This window comes from Mirounga angustirostris, unplaced genomic scaffold (genome assembly GCF_029215605.1).
Source record: "Mirounga angustirostris isolate CCGP_5_RB_7025 unplaced genomic scaffold, mMirAng1.0.hap1 SCAF_14, whole genome shotgun sequence".
NCBI classification, from domain to species: Eukaryota; Metazoa; Chordata; class Mammalia; order Carnivora; family Phocidae; genus Mirounga; species Mirounga angustirostris.
The window spans coordinates 34,179,211-34,197,501 of NW_026991722.1; the positions used below are offsets into that span (position 1 = coordinate 34,179,211).

The window sequence follows — 18,291 nt, forward strand, 5'->3', positions numbered from 1 at the left end:
CATTCAGGTAAGGGGGGAGGTGTAGATAGTCTATATCTTGATTTCTGGCAGGCATTTGGCAAAGTCACAATACTGTTTGGGGAAAAATGCAGGAAGGTAAACTGGATGATAGTAGAATTCATTATTTGATTTACAGAAGATGAAAATGTTAGCTAATGGTTCAATGGCAAGCAAGAAAGGGAACTTCAGGGATGCCAATGTCCTATATTTTGAACTTATCCTCTTCCACTATATTTTGGTGATTAAGGTAGATTGAAATCTTTCTGATTATAAAATTTATAGAGAATGCAACAGTTACCACATATACTGGAAAACATTTTAGGACTAAAACATATTAATAGGTTAAAAGAGTATATCTCCATTGTTTTTTCGGAATCCAACATCACAAGAGATGCTTTCTGGGCTTTCATGGCATGTATGGGGTGAAGTTCACTTTAGTTACATCTAGGTGTCTGGGCTTTTATCCCAGTCATACACAGAGCAGTTCTTTTATTTATTATATAGTGGTGCTATATGGTATTTCTTCTAACAAAAGGACTCACTCTGCTAAACAAATATGTATGAAAAATTAAAGGACAGAACAACTGACCCAAAGCAAACTTAAGAAATTTAATAAAACTGTAAAGACTTGTATTCAGCCATATATTTAATGAACACTGTTGGAGGAGGTCATCCAGATGATGTGACTTCCAGTTGACTCATGAGCTGGCCCTGAGCATTTGGAGGCTCCTACCTGCCTCCCCTGCCCAGGAATGTACATTTCACCCACCATTCCCACATGCGAGCCATTTTCAAGGATGCAGCCTTGAGAGAACAATGTTGTTCATCTGGATGAAACACTGCAACTAAATCCAGTTAAGGCCGCTATATACACTTTTAAGATTCTGGCAGGTAAAGCAGAGATCCACCCATCTTGTGGTTACCTAATATTAGGCTTGCTTATTAAACTTGCCACTTACCAATCTGTTCTGCTGCTTTCTTTGGCCTCTCCTTGCCCTCTGTGTTCAGGAGACAATTTGGGAACCAATAGACACTTACAAAACATTTACTGTGTGTCAGGCATTGTTCTAAGCATTTTACAAATTATAACTTATTACATTTTCAGTGCAATGAAAGGTAGGTACTATAATTACCCTCCTTTTACTGAGGAAACTGACACGGAGAGGTCAAGTAATTTGTCTCTGGTCACACCACTGATAAGATCACTTGAATAGTGGCTTCCTTGTGGTTAGTCAGTATCCTTCGTTGGCTCTTAAATATATTATAGGAACACAAGAAAGAGAATAGTTGACTTTTTGGAGCAGATCTGTGGTGATGATGGTGCCGCTTCCATTCTAGAATGTATTGTCAAGTTTGAAAAACCAAACTTAACAGGAGATATTCATTCACACACTGAAGCTCTTTCAAATGAGAGCATCCAGAGCAGTGACTGGTAAGTAAGTTATGCTATATCTGGGGTTCTTGAATGTAACAGGAGTATGGAGTCTGAATCAGAAAAAAAAATGCAAAGGCAAAAATAACATGTGCAAATATGTGATAGACTAAAGGTGGACTAGTAATTAGACACATCCTGTGCTGTGAGAAAGCAGAAATTAATCTGATGGGCAAAATTTTAAGGAGAATGTAGCCAGTAGAGTTCTCCTACAACTATTACAAGGCAGTGAATTCTGCCTCACATTTTGTGTTAGTGAATTCACTCACAGTGAATTTTCACCACACATTTTGTGTTAGTGAAAATTGGTGACCTACAGATGGAATTGTAGTGGGAAAGTTTTCAGTATTGTGTAGGAAGCTGGATTAGATAATCTGTAGGTTTCCTTTCAGACATTAGATTCTATATTTCTATGTTTATTTTTATGCAGGCATGCTGAGAAATTGACGTAGCAATCAATGAGAGTTGTCGCTTGAATAAATATTTAAAAGTCAAGCCCATGTTTCTCAGGTATTCTGTTGTATCTCCTTTTTCCACCACTTTTCAAATGTGCATTTCAAAACTGAAAAATCCACAAAAGCAATTTCTTTCTAATTGCATAATTGCTGCATTTTGGTATAGCACTAGTAGAAAAAAAATGGCTTGATATCCTGAGATTTCAATAAAAAATTACTTAATAAAGAACCCAGACTCAAATAACAGTTTACTTATAAACTGGAATTTACTGAAAACCTCAAACACTGTTTCCCCCTTACTACTGCCACATAATTAAATAATTTCACAATTAATTACTTTCAGGAGAGATAATTTGTTTTCATTAAAATATGTAAATATGCATCCCTTGCTGTGCTTTTTTTTTCTTAATGTTTTTTCACTCACTGTTGTGATGGTGCTCCATGATAAAGGGTTTCACCAGAGGCTTCAAATTGCAGCCTAAAGATTTATCCGTCAGTCCTAGAGAGCACTTTTCCCCCACAGCGTGGTCTCCTCTGCCCCAGTTAGCCACAGTACAGTTTCAGAGCAACCACAAAGGTTAATGTTTTGCTCTCTATTCCTGCATTTGTGTCCTGTAGTCTTCACTTTTGAGGCTCCAGTTTATGACATCATTGATAGATTAGTATGTTGGATATAGAAAATAGAAAATCTAAAGAACCAATCCATCAGGAGTAAGGGGAGAAACCACACATAATACCACACCACACACACACACACACACACACACACACACACACACACACAACAATCCCACTACCACCACCACCACACACAAAACCTTGCATTTTAGATTATTTAGATAAGATTGGGATCAAAAAAGGATCTAATGACATCAAAGCAATAGACATCGGGTGCCCACTATGTTCAGGGAACTGTGAGTACAATTGTGAGGCATGAAACATGCAACTAGAAAAAGTCCCTTTAAAGGGATTTGTATTTCTTATCAAAACCAAATTTAGAATCTACTGGTTTTGCACTAGAAAGTATATTTATGTAGGGAAAGGCAACAGGACGAAGCAGTTTTCACTATATGTCTGAGTGTCACCTTTAAGTAGTCCTACAATCATCACATCAAATTATGGAAGGCAGAGCAAAAAGCAGAATTTCTCAGGTGCCTGGGTGGCTCAGTCCGTTAAGCATCTGCCTTCGGCTCAGGTCATGATCCCAGAGTCCTGGGATCGAGCCCTGCATCGGGCTCCTTGCTCGGCGGGAAGCCTGCTTCTCCCTCTCCCACTCCCCCTGCTGTGTTCCCTCTCTCGCTGTCTCTCTCTCTCTGTCAAATAAATAAATAAAATCTTAAAAAAAAAAACAAAAACAAAATTTCTCTTGGCTCACCCCTGCCTAATGAGACAAATTATGGTATTCAAAAAGACTACTAATCGATGCTGTAGAGGCAATAAACATGGGGAGTACAAGTGGCCTAAACCCAGAGATTCAAAGTTAAAAATTCAGATCTTACTATAGAGTGATTACTCCCAGTGGCTGAGTTCCTGAGAAATGTCTGCCTCTGAAGAGTCAAAGTGACTTGCCAGGCAGTCTTTTTCAGGCTTTTTAGCTCATCTAGATATCAGTTGATTAAAGAAGAGACAGAGGCAGGGGCACCTGGGTGGCTCAGTGTGTTAGGCAAACTGGGTCTTGATTTCAGGGTCTTGGTTGGTCTCAGGGTCGTGAGTTCGGACCTGGTGTTGGGCTTCACATTCAGTGTGGAGCCTACTTAAAAAAAAAAGTTGGGGCCTGGGTGGCTCAGTTGGTTAAGCGTCTACCTTCGGCTCAGGTCATGATCCCAGCTTCCTGGGATAAAGCCCTGCATCCAGCTCCCTGCTCAGTGGGGAGCCTGCTTCTCCCTCTGCCCCTGCTGCTCCCCTTGCTTGTGCTCTCTCTCTCTCTCAAATAAATAAATAAAATCTTAAAAAAAGAGAGAGAGACAGAGGTCCAAGGGGTGTATAGTACCATCACTAAAGACATGTTCAGGTGTATATGTAGTAGCTACAGGATCGCTACTTGTCTTTTTCTTGGAAACCACCTCGCCTTGTTTTTATTATAAGGAAAGGAATGTCTTCTTGGTGGGCTTGCTACTTACTCCTTAAACATATACATACATGCAAACTTACGAGAGAAACATTTCTCTAGGAAACAAAATAATCTTTGTTTTGGTGAGGCTTTCTTCTTGGATGATTGATTACACTCAGTTGGAAAAAGTGGCTTAGCTATTGGCTATTCCATACTGGAATCACAGCTTTCTGGCCTTTAATATTTTTGTGCCCACAAAAATAATTCTCTAAAATTGAAAAGGAAGGGTAAGTTGAAATACAAATATAATAAAATGGTATTTGATCAAAAAGATAAGAATCTTCAAAAGGAATTAAGTATCATTCATATAGAAGGGTTTGTTATTATCAGGTGTTGAAATGACTACATATTACCAAAAACTGATTTTTTTTAGAGATTTTATATTTAAGAAGGACTGGCCATATTAGACAGGGGAAAACATGATATTAGAGAAGATGCTATACTTCTAAGTGCAAAACAAGTAAATGAAGACCTTTAGCTTTTCGTGCCTTGTTTTTGTTTTTTGTTTTTTTGGTTTACATGGAACTATTTTTAAGGAGCCTAATCATTTGGTGTTTTCTAATTTGTTTTCCAAGGCCCCTTTCCAGGGTTAAGCCCTCTATCCCCAGGCCTTTAAAATGAAATGCTAACAGACCATTAACTGCAGTGGCACTCGGAGGCCTCTCCATTAGAGCCTCTGCTTTGTTAATTAAAGACACGCCATCAAGGCTGCAAGGGTCTGAATCATGACCTACCTTTTGAGATCAGTTTGCAAATGTCTCTTGGCTACTTTATGTGCAACTTAACTTTCAAATAAAAGCCAAGAAATAATGAAAACCTTTCTCTTTCCACAATATCTACAAGAATATATAGTGTATCTGAAAATGGAACAAAGAGGAGCCTCATTTATCTCCTATCATTAAGGAAGATAATGCTATGAGATAAATGGTTCTGGAAAAAGGCAGCAGCCTTTCTCAGTTAATTATTTGAATGGGAATATCTCATACTATAGCATACTATATGTTTCCTATATTTTTAGTCATTCCTTTTTGTTGTGAAATAACACATTTATAGAATGCATAAAATACAAATGTATAGTTCAATAAAATATCATAAATATAGTCTTCTCTAACAAGCCCCTTTCCCTGCCATTCAGGACATAGAGCAATGCCAGGAAAACTCCTGAAAGGAATTTCTACTCTGACTTGTATGGTAATCACTTCCTTACTGTTATTGTTTTATTTTGACCACTTAGTTATGCATTTAAAAAAAACACCTGTTATTGTTGGTCAGTTTCTTTAGTATTTTATAAAAGTATTCAGAGATGGGGCACCTGGGTGGCTCAGTCAGTTAAGCATCGGCCTTAGGCTCAGGTCGTGATCCCAGGGCTGGGATCGAGCCCCACATTGGGCTCCCTGATCAGTGAGGAGTCTGTTACTCCCTCTCCCTTTGCCCCTCCCCCTGCACTTGTGCTCTCTCACTTTCTCTCTCTCAAATAAATAAATAAAATCTTTAAAAAAAAAGTATTCAGAGATTAAGGATTTATTTGTGCCTAATTTCTTTTAGTCCACATTATGATTTTTGAATTTTTCTTGTTGTGTATATAATTGTACTTAATTCTTTTTATTGCTGTTTAGTGCTCCACAATATGAACATATCATATTTTATTTGTACATAATACCACTGGTAAACATTTTGACTGTTTCCAAGTTCTATTAAAACACTGTTCTTAATAAACATTTTTGTTTATGTACCTGATATGCATGCATATCTGTTATTCTATTATGTATACCTGTGGGTGGAATTGCTGATTTGCAGGCTAGATACTAAAAAATGGTTTTCCAAAGAGGTTATAGCAATTTTCACTCTTACTAATAATGTATGAGCCTTCCATTGTAACATATTCCAGTCAACTTTTGGTATTTTCACATTTCTTCATTTTATCTAATCTGGATGGTGAACAGTGGTATCTCATCATGATTTAAATTGCACTTCCATTGTTATTATTGAAGTGGAACAGCCTTTCATATATTTATTGATCATTCAGATCTTTTCTTTTGTTGAATGTTTGTTGAAGTCTTTTGTCCATTTTTCTATCCGTCTTCCCATCTCTGTTTTATTGATTTGTACACATTCTTTCTAGATTTTGGATGAGCCTTTCGCAAGGTATTTGTATTACAAATATTCTTTCACTTTTACATGGCTTAACATTTACTCTCTTAAAGGTATCTTTTGGTAAACTAAAGTTCTTAACTTTCGTGTAGTCAAATTTCTTAGTAATTTTTTTATATGTTTAGTGATTTGGCTATTTTTTTTAAGCTATTTTTCCATCCTGAAGTCATAAGGGTCTCTTATTTTCTAAAAGACTTCTTATGTTGTTTTCTAAAAGCTTCTTAGTTTACATGGTTAGGTCTGTAATCTACAAGGCAGTGATATTTTTATTGATGTGAAATACAAATAGAGTTTCTGAATTTTATTTTTTCATATATAAATATCCCTAGCAATATTTATTGAGAGTGCTGTTCTTCTTCTTGCTCTATCATGTCACTTTGTCAAAAATCAAAAGTTCATATGTGCATGGGTTTTTACAAAACCATGCTATATTATTTGTCTATACAACAATACCATACTGTCTTAGCTACTATACATCAAGTGTTGCCACATTATTCTCCTACCATGTCTTGGCCCTTTACATTTTTCATGCAATTTCAAAATCAGTCTTTCATGTGCCAAAAATAAAGTGATGTCAGAACTTTGGAGATTGCACTGAATTTGAATAAAATTAGCACATGGATAGCATTAGTCTTCCAATCTCTGATCATATCATATTTCTCCATTTATCTAGGTTTTTGCTAATATCTCTCATTTTTAGGTATTAATGACCTTGTAAATATTTCATTAGACTTATTCCTAGGTAATTGAATTTTTGATCTATAAAAATGACATATATATGTATAGATAGGTAGATAGTTATTTAATTTTATTTTTCTAAATATTTTCATTGGTATTTAAAAATAAAGTTGACTTTTGTATTTTGAGTTTATATCCAGCAATCATACCATATTATTGTATTTATTCCAATAGTTTATCCATAGATTCTTTTGGATTTTCTACATGTGACATTATATCATCTGTGAATATCATTTGTGAATAATGACAATTTTCTCTTCCCCAAAAATCCAATTTTATAACATTTGTCTGTCTGTCCATCAATCTATCTATCTATCATCCATCCATTTATCATCCACCCATAATGCATTGCTGTATGTATTGGCGAGGGTCTCTTTCGACACAAAAGTGATAGAAGTAGACATATTTTTCTTAACCTCAAGCTCCAGGGGAAAGCTTTCCACATTTTACCAGGAGTTACAGAGTTGACTGTTTTTTTAGGTAGCCTTTATGAGACTATGTTAATTCTCATTCTTCCCTTCTATTCCTAGTTTCCTATATATTTAAAGCATGACTAAATGTTGAATTGTATTAAAACATTTTCTTCATCTACTGAGGTAGTGGTTTTATTTTTCTCCCATAACCTGTTAATATAGGTAATTGCATATCTAATGTTAAACCACACTTACCTTCCTTATTAAACCCACATTGGTGATGATATATATCAAGTTTTGTCTTCTTACATTCAGTTTGCTAAGTGCACCTGAAATTTTTGCATATAAATTTTCATTCATGTAATTTTCCTGTAATTTTCTTCTTTTATATTCTCCCTGTCTAATTTTGGTATCAAGGTCATGTAAGACTTACATAATAGGTCGGGAAGTATTCCATCTTTTTCTGTATTCTGAAGAACATGTGTATGATTGAAACTCTTTCTTAAATGTTTGTTAGAAACTATTTGTAAAGCCATCTAGACAGTTTTCTTTGGAAGAATGTTTTTAATTACTGAGTCAGTTGTTTTAATGGTCATAGGACTATTCATAGAACTACTCTTTGTTCCACTATACTGTTTATTTTTCTAGAAATTTGTCCATTTTAACTGGATTTCTAAAAATGTTGACATTTTTTTCATATCTCCTTTGTTTAATAGTTAGCAGCATCTGTGGTGATTTTTTCAGCCCTGGTATCTATTTTTATGCCTTCTTTTTTTTTCCTCTTGGTATTTGTCCATTATGTCTTTGCAGAGTTCCAACTTTTTCTTTGCTAATTCAGTTTTTTTTATTATGATGTCTCTATTTCATATAACTGCTATTAGTTTTATCACTTAGTTTGCTTGAATTTATTTAGGTTATGTTGCCATTCTTTTTCTAATTTATTTAGATTGACGCTTAGCTCATTAACAACCTTTCTTTCCTATGAATGGATTTGAGGCTTTACTCATCATAGCCAAAACCCAAACACAATTAAAATGCCTATAAACAGGAGATGCAATAAACATATCCTGGCATATTCACACAATGGAGTATTACTCAACATTGAAAAGAGTGAACTGCTGATACCTGCAACAGCGTGCATGAACATCAAACAAATTATGCTGAATGAAAGAAGCTGGACAAGAACCAGAATAAATACATGTGATTTTATTCATGTGAAGTTCATGAACAGGCTGAACTAATCTGAGGTGATAGGAATCAAGGCAAAGGTTGCCCATCAAATGTTCCCCTATCTTGATTGTGGTGGTGGTTGTATGGATTTATGCAATTATCACAACTCATGGAAGTTTACATTTGAAGTCAGTGTCTGGCAGTGTAAGAAAAATTTTACCTCCATAAAAATTATTTTTAAATAAAGAACATAAATTTATATTATGTTATAGTAATGTGATGCCCACAAGAGTTACTCAAATGTATAATGCTGTCTTCTCTCACTTGTAACTTTTTATCAATATTAAGGCACTGTCCTATATCTTAATTTGTTGTTTTTGATTTGTGATGCAGTAAGAAATAGGAATTTCGGTATGGGAATTTAGGTGAAAGAGTTTTAGGGTCTGAATGGCTTTCTTGTGTATAAAATTAATGGATTTTAGTAAATAAATGATTTTTGGTATGTATTTAATGAATTATACTTCTTACTTACTAACATGTAGGTTCTTTATTATAATCCAGAAAAGTATGATTGCCTAATAAGATGGACAAATGAATCACTATACATCTGGCAATGTGCCCATATGAAATATATGTTTTGTTTAATAAAAACAAAAACAGCATAAATAAGGCTGGGTATCATGTGCCTAAGATGGTTTGAAAACATTCATCAGACTGAAAGATTTGGTTTTCTAATCTGTTAGATACTTTTTTAAAAAAATTTTTTGTAAAGATTTTATTTATTTGACAGAGAGAGACACAGCGAGAGAGGGAACACAAGCAGAGGGAGGGGGAGAGGGAGAAGCAGGCTTCCCGCGGAGCAGGGAGCCTGATGCGGGGCTCGATCCCAGGACCCTGGGACCATGACCTGAGCCGAAGGCAGACGCTTAACGACTGAGCCACCCAGGCGCCCTTCTGTTAGATACCCTTAACACCTTTTCTGGTCTCTTCCAGGTCAAGAAGATCTGTGCCTCAATTCCCAACTCCTTTGAATTCAATAGGGGAATGTCCTGAAGTCCCAATCAGATATGACTGGATATTTTTCATCTTCATCAAGACATTTGTCTGCTTCAAGGTACTTTAACAGTTCTATTTGTCTCCTAGGGGGTCTTGTCTTTTAAGAGATGTTTGTGTTGGGGTCTCTGAGGTGACAGAGAGGGCCAGAACCAATTCTTTGATCTGTTTTGTGTTTCTGTACTCACCAGTGCCAAGGTAGCATCATTGTGATTCTGGTTTCGAAATGTAAGTTAGTACTCTGGGTTTTTTGGCTTGTTGGTTTGTTTTTGACAGGTTCCTTTATGTAAAGGGCTCTAGGTTTGAACTTACCTTAACAAATCCTTTCTCCAATCCTGGAGTCCAATTCTAGCCTTCAGGAATGGAATCCAAAAACTGCACTTTGTAGTAAGTCAGCAATTTCTTAGCTTATACTCTACCCCAAGTGCTGATGTGACCTTGCCATTTTACCTCTCTGAGACAAGATTTCCAAGTGAGGAAACTGAATAAAATAATTGTTATGGTAACTTCTTTCACAGCCATGTACGTTCTCTACCCTAAAGGTTCTTGCAGGTGTAATGGGCTCTTGGAAGCTCTCCTGTCCAGACCTAGCCTAAGGTTAAAACTGGCTAAGAACACAAGAAATTAGATTCATTTGCTGTGAAGGGATTTCCACATGTCAGCATTTTCTATTACTTTGTCATTGATTTCTAATGCATTCCCAGAATGATTTGTTTTTTTCTTGAGCAAAGAAGAAAAATGAAAATAGGAAAGAAAAAAAAAAAAACCTTGATATTCATTATTATGCAGCTTTTGCTTTGCAAAACACAATTTATAGCCACAAGTCTCCTTTTTTGTATTACGTGCCACTTCAGATGTCCAATGCTAAACAGAACGTGCTATAAAAATGTCTGTCCTCATTCAGAAAGATTCAGATGCTTGACAATAAAGTGAGAAACAGTTACACATGTAACCTTGGTGCCACTTTCATGGAATATGTATTTGTGAATGATCCTATTCTTAGCCCAGTTTTGCGGTTGTATTATTTCCAATTGTGGATGCTGGGACTCTGGTAGTACATCTTCCTATAGGGGCTTACATGTCATTGTCAGTGTTTTACCTCCCATCTCTCCTTGCATCTACCCACATCCTGCTTTCACTTTGCTTCAAGTCTCTTGATTCTCTTTTATATTATATCATGTGTAACAGTAATGTTAAGTGGTTTAGAGAGATGTAAATTGTAATCTATTTTTAATATCTGGTTGATCAGATAGCTCTTGACTGGTTCTGATTTGACAAATAGAAAAAGAGAGACAGCTATTAAAAAAAAGATATTCTGGGGACGAAAGGGGAAATTTGAATATGAACTATTAGACTATATGAGGATATTATCATTAATTTATTAAGTGATTGTGATATTATGATTTTTTAGGAGAATGTCTTTAGTTTTTGTAGAGGCATGCTGAAATATTTATTAGGAGAGTGTTAGGATTTCTGAAATGTACTTTAACATTATTTATAAAGAGAGAGAAAAAACACAGATATGGCCAAGTATTAATAACTGTATAATTTAAGTGGGAGATATGTCTGTCCATTATACTATTCTTTCCACTTTTCTATATTATTTGAAAATATTCTACCAAAAAAGTCAGGGTTGGGGGAAACCACATAACTGAATCACTTATTCCCTTATAAATCTTGAGAATTTTGACTGGTACCAGCTAAATGAGAATGGTCCTTCAGATAGTCCAAAAGGGATTGTTTTCCAAAAGAAAAGAAAACCAACTCAGATCTATAAACTAAAGTGAAAGAATAATGATGTCAGTGTAACTAGACCTCAGAAGTCACTAGTGGCCTGAATTGGACCCACAAGTGTGGCTTCTTTGGTCTGCTTAGTATCCATAAAATTTTTGCATCCAAATCCAAATCCCAGTGTGTTACATATACATTGTGATTGCTCGTTCTTTCTGATGAATTGTCCCATGTATCATTATGAAATATCCCTTATAATCTCTACCAAGAGTCTTTTTCATAGTTTACTTTGATATTAATTTAGCTATGCTAACTTTATTATGATCATTATTTTCATTTTTTCTCTTTTAACATACATTGGGATCTTTACGTTTAAAGTAGGTTTCTTATAGATAGCATGTAATTGGGTCTTGCATTTTTATCAGTATAACTGTCTCTGCCTTTTCATTAGAATGTTTAGTATAGTTACATTTAATGTGCTTATTAATATATTTGAATTTATGTCAATATGTCCCTTCTGGGTTGTGTGTGTGTGTGTGTGTGTGGTTGTTATTATCTGTTACTCATTTACTGATTTCTTTTTGGCTAATTAATTTTTGGTAAATTCTTTATGGTTAAGTGATTTTCTGTTAGTATTCAGTTTTTTTCTTCTGCTGAATTTTTAGCTGGTTTTTAATTCTAGATCATAGGTTGGCAAACTTTTTCTTCAAAGGGCTGGGTAGTAAATATTTTAGTTTTCCTGGAGGCTGCATAAGGTCTCTGTTGCACATTCCTTTTATTTATTTGCTGGTTTATTTTCTGACCATTAAAAAATTTTTTAAATATCATATGCTTATGGACCATACTAAAACAGGTAGCAAGCCAGATTTGCACTGTGGGCAGTAGTTTGTCGACCCAAATATGTATCATTAATTTATAAATGCTATTTACAGTCGATATTGTACCACTTCATACTTAGCACTTTCCACTTGCCACCTGCCGTTTGCAACATCTCCTTTCATGAATGTAATAATCTCACTACAGTAGGTTTTCCATTTACCTGCCCCCCTTTACAAGTAGCTCTTTATGCTCTTGGTGTCATATTATTTACTTCTACATCAGTTATAAACACCACTTTACAATGTCATTATTCTTACCCTATATATTTTTAGGAAATTGTGAGAAATGAAATAAAAAGCATTTGTATTTCTTTTCATAACTCATATTTCTGGTGCTCTTCTTTCTCTCCTATAGATAGGTGAGAGCTTCCATTTGGTATCATTTTTATTCAGCCTAAAGAACATTTATTACCTTTTCTGTAGTACATGTCTGCTAACAACAAATACCTTAGTTTTTGTTTACTTGAAATGTATTTATTTCACTCTTGCCTTTAAAGACCATTTTTTTGCTGGGTAAGGAATTCTAAGAGAACAGTATCTTTCTTTTTTTTAGCTCTTTAAAAACATAATCTTATCTAATTCTGGCTTTATATTTTGGATAAAAAGTGAACCATAATTCATATTATATGCCCCTGTGAGTAATGAGTCTTTTCTTCCCTATACTGCTGTCAAGATTTTTTCTTTATTATTGGTTTCCAATAGTTTGATCATGAAGGACCTATGTGTTATTTTCTCTACATTTATCCTGCTTGGGTTTCTCTTCAGCTCTTGGATGTAGAAGTCAATATGTTTCATCAAATTCAGAAAAAAAAATTCAGCTATAATTTTGTTAAATGTATTTTTTTCAGTTCCATTCTCCTTTTCCTTTTGGGGTTTCAGTTACACGTTAGATTGTTTGGTATTATACCACCCATTTGGGAAGCTCTAGTGACTTTAATATTTTTCATTCATCTTTAGAATGAATAATTTCTATTGATCTGTCTTCAAGTTTGCTGTCCTATTCTTATGATATCTCTGACCTATTATACCATAAACTGAATTCTTTTTTTTTATTTTTGTATTGTTATGTTAATCCCCATACATTACATCATTAGTTTTAGATGTAGTGTTCCATGATTCATTGTTTGTGCATAACACCCAGTGCTCCATGCAGAACGTGCCCTCCTCAATACCCATCACCAGGCTAACCCAACCTCCCACCCCCCTCCCCTCTAGAACCCTCAGTTTGTTTTTCAGAGTCCATTGTCTCTCATGGTTCGTCTACTCCTCTGATTTCCCCCCCTTCATTCTTCCCCTCCTGCTACCTTCTTCTTTTTTTTTCTCTTAACATATATTGCATTATTTGTTTCAGAGGTACAGATCTGGGATTCAACAGTCTTGCACAATTCACAGCGCTTACCAGAGCACATACCCTCCCCAGTGTCTATCACCCAGTCACCCCATCCATCCCACCCCACCCCCCACTCCAGCAACCCTCAGTTTGTTTCCTGAGATTAAGAATTCCTCATATCAGTGAGGTCATATGATACATGTCTTTCTCTGTTTGACTTATTTCGCTTAGCATAATACCCTCCAGTTCCATCCACGTTGTTGCAAATGGCAAGATCTCATTCCTTTTGATGGCTGCATAATATTCCATTGTGTATATATACCACATTTTCTTTATCCATTCATCTGTCGATGGACATCTTGGCTCTTTCCACAGTTTAGCTATTGTGGACATTGTTGCTATAAACATCGGGGTACACGTACCCTTTCGGATCCCTACTTTTGTATCTGGTGCAGCCACTCTGGAAAACAGTGTGGAGGTTCCTCAAAAAGTTGAAAATAGAACTACCATAAACTGAATTCTTCATGTTAGGTATTGTCTTTTATCATATAGTTCTTTTTATACTTTTCACTTCTCTTCTAAGATTTCCTGTGTGTCTGTTCATTAAGACCAGATTTGCCTGTAAGTCCTAGATAATCATTCTAATAACTCTTTACTGTCATGGTCTACAAAATACAACATTTGAGACAGCTGACTGCCTGGGATTGCTATCCATTGACAGCTCTTCTTTTTTTCTCAACTCTGGTTCACATGTTTCTGTTTCTTTGCATATTTCATAATTTTTCATTTTACACTGGATATCATGGCTTATACAATTTGGAGCCTCTGGATTTTGTTTCCTTTATCTAACGAGTGTTTGTTCTTTTCTATCAGGCAGTTTAGTTCCTGGCTCATTTCTTTCAAATAGTCCTTTGTGTGGATCATATTAATGTTTGGTTTTAAGCTATGTTAGGACAGTTCTAGAATAGGCTCTACTTTAGTGTATGGAATTTACTCCTAAGGTGTGGATTTTCAGTTTGCAGCTGAATGCCTAGGATATTAAAATATTTCTCTGGAAAAGCCAGAATTCAAAGTCTAACAGCATTTCTTGACTTCCGATACCTGTGCCCACTGTCAAACCCAGAGCAGCTTCTCTCTGGTATTTCTCATGTAGTCTTTTTGTTTGTTTGTTATTTAAATTCAGTTAGCCAACATATAGTATATCATTAGTTTTGTTTTTTAAATTTTATTATGTTACGTTAATCACCATACATTACATCATTAGTTTCTGAGGTAGTGTTCAATTATTCATTAGTTGTGTATAACACTCAGTGCTAATCTCCTGTAGTCTTAACCCAATGGAGGTGTAGCCCAGCCCCCAGTCAAACATTTATGGGGGAGCCTCCACTTAAACTTCTGCCCTCCACCATGCATCTCCCTTCTTTCTCTTGCCATGGCCCCTAAAGTCTAGCCACGGCTGTAGTCCTAAACTCTCATCTTTGCTTTTACAGTTCAGTGATCCCATCCTGCAGGTCCCTGTATCACTGTCAGGATACTGACACCACATAGAAAGCTGGAGTGATCATGGGACTTACCTAGTAAGTTTCCCTCCCCTCAGGGATAACAGAGTTTTACCAACTGTGATCCAATTGCTGAAAACTATTGACACGTATTATGTCCAGTTTTATGTTTGTTCATGGCAGGAGGGCTGGTGTGGTACCAGTTACTCTATTATGGCTAGAAGCAGAATTATCTCTATTTGCTCTTATTTTATCTGGTTATTCCATTTAAGCATTTGATTTTGTAAGCCATGAAGAAAGTAATCTAAAATACAGTGGAAACATGGGCTTAGGGTACTTTTTTTTTTTTTTTTTTTTTACAAAAGGGTATTGAATGTTAGGAGTTAGAGCTTGGAAAAAGGCTGTGAAGGACTATTGAATTTTCTGAAGCAGGAGAGGTTTATGCCAATTAATGAAGCACTGAGATCTTCATCATGAGAACCTTGTAAACAGCTGCAAATGAGTTATGAGCCATGAGGTAAACTGGGTCTTCACAAAACCCAAAGCACTGTAACTTTATATCCAGTTTTATGGTTTGTTCATTTGTTTCTATTTTGTATTGCTTATTTAACTGCTTATGTTTGATGATGTGGTTTCAGTTCTTCAGGGTCTATGAAATAAACCCAGTTCAGAGATCAGGCATTTCATGCTCTTCTGATTTTAATCTTCACCAGAGGAAACTTCTCCACTGGTATGGACTCCTCAACTGGCAACTGGTATATAGGCTACACTGTAGTAAAAAAATGCCAGTAAAAGGGGGAAACCCCCACTCTTCTACCGGCACACTTATTCTACCTTGTATATCATGCATATTACAGTAAGAAAAGTCTTTCAGGGTTTTCCAGCCTTTAAATATTCGCAGTAGGTATTTTTCACTCCTTAGGACTTTCTGTTGGCCAGATGCAGGCAGGCCAGCTCTCCAAAAACCTGATCTGCCTCTTTCTCTCTCAAAGTGGACTACTCTGGTGTATGGTGCTTACTCCTCAATTCTGTCATATTTTCAGTTCCCACTCAGACCTTGAGACAGGGTTGTAATAGAAGTAGTTTCTCATTTATTCTGTTACTATTGTGAGCTGTATTGATGATTTTCTGAATATTAAACAAACCTTGAGTTTCTGGGATAGATGTTGTGGCCATGGTTTGTTGTTGTTAGATTCAGATTGCTAATATTTTGTTAAGAATTTTTACATCTGTGTTCGTGAGGAGTATAGTCTCTAATTTCCTTTCATGTAATATTCTCAGCTTTTGTCTGAGGATTATGCTGGTCTCACAAAATAAGTGAAGACTTTCCTCCATCTCTTTTGTGAAAGTGCTTATGTAATATTGATATCTGTTTTTCTTGTTTGATAGAATTCACCAGTGAACCCATTTGTGCCAGTAGTTTTCTTTGTGGGAAATATTTGATAACAAATTTAATGCAGACAAATTTTCTGTTTCCACCTGAGTCACTTTTGGAATGTTGTGTTTTTCAGGGAGTATATTTGTATTATCTATGGCATAAAATTGTTTATAATATTTTGTTATCAGTTTGGTTTCAGATAGATCTGCTATGATATTTTCTTTTTAAATTTTTGAAATTAGTCATTTGTATTTTCTTGATCTCTTTATTCTTAGTAATCTGTTTAAAAACTCAACTTTTGATTCAGTTTTTTTAATATCATCTATTGTTTGATTTCAATTTCATTAGTTTCTGTTCAATTCTTATCTTTATTAGGTACTTCCTTCTACTTAATCTAGTTTTAATTTGCTTACTATTTTTAGCTTCATACAGTTGAAAATAAGGTTATTAATTTTTTTAAAGATTTTATTTATTTATTTGACAGAGAGAGACACAGTGAGAGAGGGAACACAAGCTGGGGGTAGTGGGAGAGCAAGAAGCAGGCTTCCCGCTGAACAGGGAGCCCGATGTGGGACTCGATCCCAGAACCCTGGGATCATGACCTGAGCCGAAGGCAGATCCTTAATGACTGAGCCACCCAGGTGCTCCTAAGGTTATTAATTGTAAATCATTCTTATTCACATGTATTCATTTAATGCTAGAAATTTACTTCTAAGTATTGCTTTAGCAAATACCACACATAGTGATATACTGTATTTATATAAAGAGAGTTTGAAATATTTTAAAAATGTCCTTGCTGTTGTTCTTTGACCAACAGTTTATTTTAAAGTGTTGTTCAATTATCAAAGTTTTAGGACTTTTTTAAATATATATTTTACATCGTCACTAATTTCTTTTTTTTTTTTTTTAAGTGAATAGAGGTCTTTTTTTTTTTTAAGATTTTATTTATTTGTGAGAGAGAGAATGAGAGACAGAGAGCATGAGAGGGAGGAGGGTCAGAGGGAGAAGCAGACTCCCTGCCAAGCAGGGAGCCCGATGTGGGACTCGATCCCAGGACTCCAGGATCATGACCCGAGCCGAAGGCAGCCGCTCAACCAACTGAGCCACCCAGGAGCCCCATCGTCACTAATTTCTAATTAAGTTCTTTGTGTTCAGAAAACATACTGTGAACATTTTTTAAATTTTTTAAGTTATTAAGACTTATTTCCTGCCCCATGATATGGTTTACTTTGGTGAAACACCTATGTATACTTGTATAGTATACATATTTTGCAGTTTTTGCATGTGTTATTGTACTGATATTTTGTTTACCTTTTCTTCTAGTTACCAAGAAATGTTTATTAATATCCCCATATACAATCATGTGCTTGTCTATTTCTCCCATTATTTTTTGCTTTATGCATTTTGAGGCTATGCTATTTGGTATAAATATATTAATTGTGTTGTCTTCCTAGTGAATTTACTCTCATCATTATGAGTATCATTGTTTATAATATGTATCCAGAAGTTATTTTGTCTTATATAGTCTTTCCATCTTCCTATGCTTTATTTGCATTGTCTATATGTTTTTATTATTTTCTCTTCAACCTATCTTCATCTCTTTTTAGAATGTATAATTGAACCCAGCTTTTTAATCCAGACTAATAATCTCTGCCTTTTAAGTGGAATATCTAATCCACTCACACTTAATATTATTTGGTTTAAGTCTTTTGCTATTCTTTTTTACTTCTCCCTTCTGCTTTTCTTTTTTTCTTTTCTTTCTCTCTCTCTCTCTTTTTTTTTTTTTTTTTTTTTTTGGTCTCTACCTTCTGTTTTTCTTTTTAGTTAATAGACTGTATTGTTTTATTTTATTTTATTTTTAAAGATTTTATTTATTTGACACAGAGAGAGAGACAGTGAGAGAGGGAACACAAGCAGGGGGAGTGGGAGAGGGAGAAGCAGGCTTTCCTGCTG

General features: G+C 35.3%; 1 long non-coding RNA gene across 1 annotated transcript in view; it reads left to right on the forward strand.

Moving 5' to 3' along the window:
• Positions 1 to 1,284: 1,284 nt before the first annotated feature.
• The window catches only part of LOC135362613 (uncharacterized), a 394,512-nt gene continuing 377,505 nt past the window's right edge, over positions 1,285 to 18,291 (forward strand). The window contains exons 1-2 of the long non-coding RNA XR_010407499.1: positions 1,285 to 1,432; positions 9,463 to 9,583. This is a non-coding gene — a long non-coding RNA (uncharacterized LOC135362613). The remainder of the gene's footprint in view (positions 1,433 to 9,462; positions 9,584 to 18,291) is intronic.